Genomic DNA, 7,246 nt, shown 5'->3' with positions numbered 1-7,246 from the left:
CTATCAACTCTTGAGTTTCTCCAAGGTCCATTATTTTGAAACCCTTCACGCACACACACACACACACACACACACACACACACACACACACACACACACTTGTTTTCCCCCCCATATCCACAGTCTCTTTTATGATTTCCTTGAGTGGCCCTGTCTTAAATCCTGTAAAGACATGCACAAAATCTGGACATAGTTTTCTCCAGTAGGAATGTATTATTTTGGGTTTGATGGCTTCCAAGGTTTTTTTTTTCCCTATAAACAACAATGGCATTTTCAAGGGTATAACCCTTCCAGACTTTCTCGATGTTCTCTCTGTCAGGGTTTTTTCCATAGTGTCGACAGTCTTTCGTGGAGTAGCTTTTTGAGTTTTAAAGGTCCTTATCATTCCCCGATCTAGAGGCTGAATTAGAGATACTGTATTTGGGAGCAGGTAGACCACTTTGATAATTTTGGTGTTGAACTCACATAGAGTTTTGCATGCCCACGAACACTGCCCAATATCAAAAGAATTTTAGAAGGCAGTCTCTCATTGGCAAGGTGCTTCCTGACTCCAGGGACAAAGCATCAGTAGAAACAACCCAGAAGAGTTCTTATTGTCTGGGTCTTCTGTTGTGCAACCAAAAGACTGACAACTCGTGTTTATCTTTTCCCTTCAAGGTGTAGAGGTTAGCAGCTTTATCGATCAAGGCAATCCTGATCGCAAACCTAACTGCGTTTGCATAAAATAGTAGAGTTAATGTATCGCTTCTTGTCTTAAATCCCCGTGCTCACTTACTGAGACATGTCCTGTATGGCATTTCACCCCCGCTGCCCCCATCTATATTAAGAACCTGTTCAGGCAAACAGTGTCTGGACACCCATCTGCTGTCTTTTGGTCAGGCAAAGCAGCTTCCCTTGTTAGCTTGCTGTTTTTTTAAAGCCAAACTTCTCTCTTAAATTATTAAACTGTCCTTTGCTGGCATTAAATTCTCCAGCTTCAGATCCTTCACCTTCCTTTCGCTTTATAATGACTTCATTTTTTCTTGAATCCTTAGAGTCGTTAGGTATGCCTTTCTTACAGCAATCCTGCACCCACATAAAAGCTGTATTTTCAGTATGGGATAAAAAGGTATTTCACAAAATGTGCAAAGTTTTTGTTCCTGCTGGCAGAGCTACAGATGACAGCATCACAGATTTCCTTTTATTTTATTTTTTGCAGTGGTCTTTATGCTGGATTCATTTATCCTGAAATGGCGGGCCACCGAGCTGCAGACCTCAGTCTGTGGTAACATATCAAACAATTCAACTTTTCCTTCTAACGTCACGACTATTCTCTGCTTCTTGGGAGCAGTTCCAGCCTCGCTCGTGGCACTCTGTATGAGTCCCGCGGTGTTGTTCAGGGTTTATGGTGTTGCACCAAACACAATAAAAAAACATGTGAGAACCTTAACACTTTTTGGAGAACCTTAAGAGATCACTTTTTGGAGAGACAAACTGCTCACACAGAGATGATTACCATCATAGGGCATTTTAAATGGATACAACACTGGAGCCTACTACCACAATAGCAACAGGAGGTGGCTACAAAATTATTCCAACAGGGCAGTATCTACTACGGTAAATTGTATACAGTTAGGATTTAATGCTGCGTGTTGGTTTACAGTTCTTTTTGACTATGAATGATGCCATGGATGATCTGTAAGTGTTTATGTGTGTAAGTTTTGATACATTTCAACTTTTTTTTTTAAGTTTATTTTTGATAGAGAGAGAGAGACAGAGCATGAGTGGGGGAAGGGCACAGAGAGGGAGACACAGACTCGGAAGCAGGCTCCAGGCTCTGAGCTGTCAGCACAGAGCCCGATGCGGGGCTCGAACTGACAGACCGCGAGATCATGACCCGAGCCGAAGTCGGACGCTCAACCGACTGAGCCATCCAGGCGCCCCACATCTTAACTTTTAATGACAGATTTGTATATATTTTATGGTGGCAAATGATAAAATACACTAGTAGCTACATATATTACATATATTTTATGAATTCACGACCTACCTTTTTCTTAATTTTTTTTCTATATCCCTAGGCTATGTGGCTTATCTGTGAGTTTTTTTTTTTTTTTTCCAAATTGTTGCATACCTCCAAATAGTTTTCCATATATTTATGGGGAAAAAATCCACATATATGTGGACCTGTGCTGTTGAAACCTTTGTTGTTCAAGGATCAACTGTTGTTAAGTTGGAAGAATGTCGTGAAAGCAAATGGGGTACAAGTGTGATGTAAGAGAACTGGAGCTTTTACAATGAACCCTGGAAATTGATAGTCAATGGAAAAAGGAAAAACCAAGGGATAGCAGTGTGGTAATACCACTAGTGACCGACTCAGGGTCCTTCCTCCTCTCTCCTTATTTACAGAACACAGAGTGGCAGCGTGCTTAGCAAAAGCTTCTATTTCCCTGCCTTTCTTGTCAGTAAGGGTGGTTATTTTACATGATTTTGGCCAGTGATGGAAGATCAAAAGTCCCTGGGTAGCAGATGCAGCTGGAATGTGCCTTTGCGTTTATCCTTCCTCTTTTCTCCTGGGACACAGTTGAGATGGTAGATGTGGCAAGTCCATCTTGAGATACTGAGGTGACAAGCTTGAGAGAGCCACATGCTGAGGAGGCAGAACAGAAGGGTCTCAGATGGGTCCTGGAGGGCGTATCGGGTCCTGTGTCAGCCCTGCATTTCTTCTAGGCTTCCTTACCTGAGAAAAGTCCCTCATTTGTTCAGAACATTGAGCTTTGTGTAGCTGACCAAGCTACATAAGCACAATATTTAAGAAGTATGCTGGTAAATAGTGTTTAAAACATTTAAAAAATTCAAAGCGGGGGCGCCTGGGTGGCTCAGTGGATTAAGCGTACGACTTCGGCTCAAGTCGTGATCTCACAGTTTGCGAATTCTAGCCCTGTGTCAGGCTCTGTGCTGACAATGTGGAGTCTGCTTCAGATCCTCTGTCTCCCTCTCTCTATCCCTTCCCAGCTTGTACTCATCCCCTCTCTCTCAAAAATAAACCAACATTAAAAAAATAAAAAAAAATAATTCAAAGCATTTGCATCTGGGGCAAGGGAGACTATAGTGGAAATTGATGAGGTTTGGTATGGCTGATACTCACTTTGAGTTTTGCACATTTTCTCTGCCTGGAACATTTTGATAGATCTAGAACTGTGGACTTTAGTAAACAAAGCTGATAACCAATAGGTATTTGAGAGTGCAGGGCTCACTGTTAATTAAAGTGATTGGGGTAATTGATATAGAAAAATAAAGTACCTTCGAATTGCACATTATGTCTGACGGCCTGCTAACCTTACATAAAAGGTTCTTCTTGGCTAAGTCACTAGTGGTCACATGGGTCAGGCCTTCAAAGGGCAGGTGATGAGGCCTCTTGCTTCTTGGGTTCCAGCATCCAGGTACTGACACCATTCAACAGTTGCAGTTAGGGTCAGGCTACACTCAGAGAAGACCCTGGAGGTGCCTTGGACCAACTGGCCTGTGAAGATCACTCTGTCATAGCCATGGTTCCTTGCCCTCCAGAGAACTGACACTCCTTTGTTGCGGTGGATGAGCAGGAGAGACAGAGGCCCAGCCCTCCCAAGAATAAAGTGAAGCTGACCAGGTAGGTTTGGTTGTCTCACCTTTTCTGAAGCACCTGTCTTCAGGGCTGAGGAGGACATCCTGGCCCTCAGGGAGATCCTGCCATATTCCTCCCTGCGTCCCTAATAGTCTCTCACCTCTAGCAGGATGGTTCACTGATTCCACCTGCAGTAGATGTCTTGGGATGGAGGACGGTAGGTCTGCTGTGTGTGGCACTGGTGATGGTACCACATGGGTGCAGAGTCTGGGTGGGATCAGCCGGTGGTGTTTCTCCACGATTCCCTTTATTCTCAGCTCAGTCTCTGCTGATGAAACTGGCCGGGTCCAATGGCACTTCACGGTGTAAGAGCACTGTGAAGGTAATCCTGTGACGCAGAAAGGTAAGCATCTTTTATCCACACCAAAACTGGCAAGGAATGTAACGGAACGTATGTACATGGCTGAGCCTGTCTCTACTAACCTGAATGATGGACTTGTACCATTATTCATACGTTAACCACCAAATGTCCAATCCAGCAATTGCCATAATTGAAGTGCTAAAACTTTAGTGGTGCCTGGGTGGCTCAGGTGGTTAACTGTCCGACCCTCGATTTCGGCGCAGGTCATGATCTCACTGTCGTGGGATTAAGCCCCATTTCGGGCTCCACACTGAACACGGAGCCTGCTTAGGATCCTCTTTCTCTCTCTGTCTGCTCTTCCCCTGCTCATGCTCTCTCTCTCTCTGTCTCTCTCTCAAAAATAAATTAATAAACATTTTTTGAAAAGTACTAAAACTTTAGATAAAACATATGAATTGATTGTTCCATTTTTATTTAAACCACTATTCTAGGGGCGCCTGGGTGGCGCAGTTGGTTAAGCGTCCGACTTCAGCCAGGTCACGATCTCGCGGTCCGTGAGTTCGAGCCCCACGTCAGGCTCTGGGCTGATGGCTCAGAGCCTGGAGCCTGTTTCCGATTCTGTGTCTCCCTCTCTCTCTGCCCCTCCCCCGTTCATGCTCTGTCTCTCACTGTCCCAAAAATAAATAAAAAAAAAAAAACAACAAAAAAACCACTATTTTATAGGATGCTAAAACTCATTTAGAAATATTGAAATTAAAAATGTATGCCTAAAAGGGGCGCCTGAGTGGCTCAGTAGGTTAAGTGTCCGGCTTCGGCTTAGGTCATGATCTCACGGTTCATGGGTTTGAACCCTGCATCAGGCTCTGTGCTGACAGCTCAGAGCCTGGAGCCTGTTTCAGGTTCTGTCTGTCTGTCTCTCTCTCTCAAAACTAAAATAAACATTGAAAAAAATTATTAAAAATATATGCCTAAGAAATTTTGTTTTAAGAAATGATTATAACTAAATTGAAAGAAGTATTTAAGAAGTGTTTTCCTATATGTAAATCCTAATAGAATAAAAGGAAAAATCATAGTAAAAATTAAACATTTTAAACAATGAACTATGAAGTTACCTTTTTGTAAAAATTTACCAAGTTTGGAATAGTTACCATATAAACATAACTCAAAATTCAAAAGTTACGAAAGGGAATGCAGTGTGAATGCAACCTCTTTTTTTTTTTTCTTTTTCCTTTTTCAAGTTTTTATTTAAGTTCCAGTTAATATACAGTGTAATGTTAGTTTCAGGTGTAGGATTTAATGATTTATCACTTTCATACAACACCCAGGGCTCATCAAGAGTCCCCTCCTTAATGCCCATTACCCGTTTAACCCATTCCTACCCCCCACCTCCCCTCCAGTAACGCTCAGTTTGTTCTCTATAGTTAAGAGTCTGTTTTCTGGTTTGCCTCCCCTCCCCCCCCCACCCCCATGTTTTTTTTTTTGTTTCTTAAATTTCACATGTGAATGACATCATATGGTATTTGTTTTCCTCTGACTGACTTGTTTCATTTAGCATAATACTCTCCAACTCCATCTATGACATTACAATGGCAAGGTTTCATTTTTTTAAGGCTGAGTGATATTCCATTTTGTGTGTGTGTGTGTGTGTGTGTGTGTGTGTGTGTGTGTGTGTGTGTGTGTGTTTGAAGTATACATCTTCTTTATCCATTCATCAGTTGATGGACATTGGGCTCTTTCCATAATTTGGCTATTGCTGATAATGCTAATAAACATCGAGGTGCATATATCCCTTCGAATCAGTATTTTTGTATCTTTTGGGTAAATACCTAGTAGTGCAATTGATGGATCATACTAAGTCCTATTTTTAACTTTTTGGGGAAACTCCGTACGGTTTTTCAAAGTGGCCATACCAGTTTGCATTCCCAGCAGCAGTGCGCGAGGGTTCCCCCTTCTCCACATCCTCAGTGACACCTATTTTTCTTGTGTTGTTGATTTTAGCCATTCTGACAGGTGTGAGGTGATACCTCATTGTCATTTTGACTTGTATTTCTCTGATGATGAGTGATGATGGGCATCTTTTCATGTCCTGCTAGTCTTTTTTGGAAAAAGGTCTATTCATGTCTTCTGTCCATTTCTTAACTGGATTGTTTTTTGGGTGATGAGTTTTATAAGTTCTTTACACATTTTGGATCCTAACCCTTTATTCAATATGTACTTTGCACATATCTTCTCCATTCCCTAGGTTGCCTTTTAGTTTTGTTGATTATTTCCTTTACTGTGCAAAAGCCTTTTATTTTGATGTATACCAATAGTTTATTTTTGCTTTTGTTTCCTTTTCCTTAGGATACATTTCTAGTAAGAAGTTGTTATGGCTGATGTCAAAGAGGTTACTGCCTGTGTTCTCTTCTAGGCTTTTAATGGTTTCCTGTCTCGCATTTAGGTCTTTAATCCATTTTGAATTTATCTTTGTGTATAGTGTATTAAAGTGGTCCAGTTTAATTCTTTTGCGTGTGGCTGTCCAGTTTTCCCAACACTATTTGTTGAAGAGATGGTCTTATTCTCATTGGAGCTTCTTTGCTGCTTTGTCAAAGATTAGTTGGGTCCATTTCTGGGTTTTCTATTCTGTTCCACTGATCTGTGTGTTTGTTTTTGTGCCAGTACCATACTGTCTTGATGACTATAACTTTGTAATATAACTTGAAGTCCAGAACTGTGATGCTTTGAGCTTTGCTTTTCTTTTTCAAGATTGCTTTGGCTATGTGGGGTCTTTTGTGGTTCCATACAAATTTTAGAATTATTTGTTCTAGCTCTGTGAAAATGCTGTTGGTACTTTGATAGGGATTGCATTACATGTGTGGATTGCTTTGGGTAGTGTTGACATTTTTACAATATTTGTTCTTCCTATCCACGAGCATGGAATGTCTTTCCATTTCTTTGTGTCTTCTTCAATTTTGTTCATCAGTGTTTTATAGTTTTTAGAGTACAAGTCTTTCACTTCTTTGATTATTAAAAATGTGTGTGTGTGTGTGCGTGTGTGTGTGCATTTTTGGGTTTGTTTTATCCTCTTTGTAAAAGTTTTTAATTCCAGTATAGTTAAAATACAGTGTTATATTAGTTTTATATGTACAATATAGTGATTCATTAATTCTATACATTACTCAGTGCTCATCATGATAATTGTCCTTTTAATGTCCTTCATCTATTTCATGCTTCCCACCACCCCCGCCCCCACCTCCCCTTTGATAACTATCAGTTTGTCCTAGATAGTTAGGAGTCTGTTTTTTGGTTTGTATCTTTTTTTT

The 7,246-nt window shown here is 41.0% G+C and overlaps 1 pseudogene; it reads right to left on the bottom strand.

Moving 5' to 3' along the window:
• Nucleotides 1-897: 897 nt before the first annotated feature.
• Nucleotides 898-4,044, bottom strand: LOC106980579 (NXPE family member 1-like; annotated as a pseudogene).
• Nucleotides 4,045-7,246: the final 3,202 nt, after the last annotated feature.

This window comes from Acinonyx jubatus, chromosome D1 (genome assembly GCF_027475565.1).
Source record: "Acinonyx jubatus isolate Ajub_Pintada_27869175 chromosome D1, VMU_Ajub_asm_v1.0, whole genome shotgun sequence".
Lineage (NCBI taxonomy): Eukaryota > Metazoa > Chordata > Mammalia > Carnivora > Felidae > Acinonyx > Acinonyx jubatus.
This window is presented reverse-complemented; position numbering and strand designations above follow the sequence as displayed.